Source organism: Cajanus cajan, chromosome 7, assembly GCF_000230855.2.
Source record: "Cajanus cajan strain Asha chromosome 7, NIPB_CcT2T_4, whole genome shotgun sequence".
Lineage (NCBI taxonomy): Eukaryota > Viridiplantae > Streptophyta > Magnoliopsida > Fabales > Fabaceae > Cajanus > Cajanus cajan.
Window position 1 is genome coordinate 14,172,313 of NC_138523.1, and position 2,939 is coordinate 14,175,251.

At 33.9% G+C, this 2,939-nt stretch overlaps 1 long non-coding RNA gene across 1 annotated transcript; it reads right to left on the reverse strand.

Moving 5' to 3' along the window:
* On the reverse strand, positions 1 to 2,531 carry LOC145949715 (uncharacterized). Its single transcript, XR_014428127.1, has 3 exons — positions 2,339 to 2,531; positions 526 to 612; positions 1 to 435 (listed from the first exon to the last, which is right to left on the reverse strand). It is a non-coding gene; the product is annotated as an uncharacterized LOC145949715 (long non-coding RNA).
* Positions 2,532 to 2,939: the final 408 nt, after the last annotated feature.

Consider the following 2,939-nt stretch of genomic DNA (forward strand, 5'->3'; position numbering starts at 1 on the left):
TGTGTGTACATGATTTTGATGTAATTGCATTGAAGGATTTTCATTGATGTTTTTAGTTGTTACTTGAAGGACATTATAGTAATTGACTATTTATTTGTTTTTAAAAAATAACTCATTTCTTTTTATTATCTCACTCATTCTTTCTTCCTCAATTTTTTTCCCTATCCTATCCCATTTTTCTATTCTTCCTTGCACTTGTCATTTTGCATGGGCTTCTTGAGTAGAAATTATAAACTCTTCTAGAGTGTCTTCTTGTCTAGCATTAAAGTCACCTTATCACTGTCGTGAGTCAATGCTGTTGTGAGTGCATTGTAGAGTCTTGTTCCACAACGATGTTGATGTGACACCATCTACTTCCAAGTATGATACTAATTAAATTCATAAAATCTCAAATACATCCTCATATAAATTTATAAATAGAATGATCCAGTTCATCTGAAAAATGAGTAAAAATAGTAGCAGTAAACAATTTGTAAATTCAAAAATACTGAAATAACAAGAAAGTAATAAAATTCCTAAACGTACTACTCCAAATCCTCAGTGTCACATTGGCATCAAAGTCCACACACACCTAGATCTCTCTTTGCTCCTCCCAGGATTGAGGATTTTCATCTGCAAAACATACAAGAAATACACCAAAAATAGATAAGGAGTGAGAACAATCTCACTCTATAGGGAATGGGCCACAACCCTCAACATCTCATCCTTTCTCGATAAACAATACATTAATAATAATTAATATTTTGAAATATAATATAACAATTCATACTTCAACTATAATATCAACAATTCATACTTCAATTCCACTAATAAACACCAATCATTCCATTTGCAAGCACACATACAGAAATGCAATGCAATGTGCACCTACACCTATATGCATAGGGTACTCGACCATCATCATCAAGAATATATAGTTGATACCTAAGTCTCGAGTTAACCTTAGGCTACCAACATAGATGTGTTCCCACTAGAACACTAACAGATTACCACCAAAACCACAGAAACAGGTTCCAACCAGAACCATAGAAACAGGTTCCCACCATAACCACAAAATCATGCAGATATGATGCATATCACAACCATACAAATACTTCTATGCAATGTCATCCTGATCATCATATCATCCATCATTCTTTAACATCTATACTCATCCACATCAATTATCATCCATCAAGATAGAAATCATCATTCATTAGGCACATCTATACTTATCCACATCAATTATCATCCACCAAGATATAAATCATCATTCATTAGGCACACACGCACGCGCGCGCACACACACACACGCACGCACACACACACACACACACACACACACACACACACACACACACACACACACACATATATATATATATATATATATATATATATATATATATATATATATTTACATTCCTTATCATGTAATCAATCATAAACATCATTTTAAACACCAAGGGGGGCCTCCTAATAATCCACGTCAAGCTTGAAAATCTATGCACGGCTTTAAGCCACAATAAAAAGCACCACAATCTCCTCGCACCTAGTGTCACATCTCACACCCAGCACTAAGCCACGACAAAGAGTACCACAGTCTTCTTGTGTTTGACATGGACATTTTCGCGCTCGGCACTAGCACGTCTAGGTAGTGCCTTCATACACATGAAGGCACACCTGGCGTCAAGCACTCGAGTCTGGCATTGCATTCGTTCCAGCACCCAAACACATCAAATACAAAACGAAATCTTGAAGCAAACATCACCCAAATCAATTATACGATTTATAAGCACTCAAAATATGTTTTACATTCAGAAAATTCTCCAATTTTACCATCTAAAACTTTCACCACTTTTAATCTATCAAATTCTTCTCTTTTAGGGTTCCGACCCCTTTCTACAGAGCACTCAATTAATTATTCTAAAACATTTGATCATCAAATAAATCACATATTTGAATCTACTCGACCAATCGCATCAAATGCACACATCATTTCATCAAACAAAAAACTTATGGGATTGGGGGCCAATCCCTCTAGGGTTCTAACCCCTTTCTACAGAGTAATCAATTAATTACTATAAAACATCTGATCATCAAATAAATCACATATTCAGAATCTACTCGACCAATCGCATCAAATGCACACATCATTTCATCAAACAGAAAACTTATGGGATTGAGGTCAATCCCTCTAAGGTTCAAACCCCTTTCTATAGAACACCTAATTAATTACTATAAAGCATCTGATCATCAAATAAATCACATATTCGGAATCTACTCAACCAATCGCATCAAACACACACATCATTTCATCAAACATAAAACTTATGGGATCCGAGGTCAAATCCTTTACCCTTGATACATACACCTAATCCCTAAAAATGAGTGTTCTCAGTCCCTTTACTTGGAGTGATGCAATGTACGAGTCTAATCTCCTTCATCTTCTTCGGTGATCCCTTCTCCTTGTTCTCCAAATGTGTTCTCTTCAGAGCACTTGAGCGTTAGAGAACGTGAGATGAAAAATGAATAAAATCTCCCTCTTTCTCCCTTCTCTTCTAATATATAACTTTTTTTTCTCTAAACCCCCTCTTATCTTAATTATTTCTAATATTCCCCTGATCAATTAAATATATTAAAATGTATAAAATTAAAATTATTAATTACAATATAAAATAAAATCATCCTCATCTCTCTAATTAATTATTATCAATAATTAGAAAAATTATAGGATGTTACAGTTGATGCTATCGAGGGGGTGTTACATTCAATGTTTTTGTTGAGATAAGTGATAATTCATGTCAGTGTGTTGTGGTGCTTCTCAACATTGGAGAAGTGGATGAAAGATTGTAATTATTTACTTCTTTTGTTTTTTATTCATAGTCATTTTGACATTATTTTTTTGTTCTTTTTTTTTATTGAAACTTTTCTAAAATCAATGACTTATTAATTTTCTT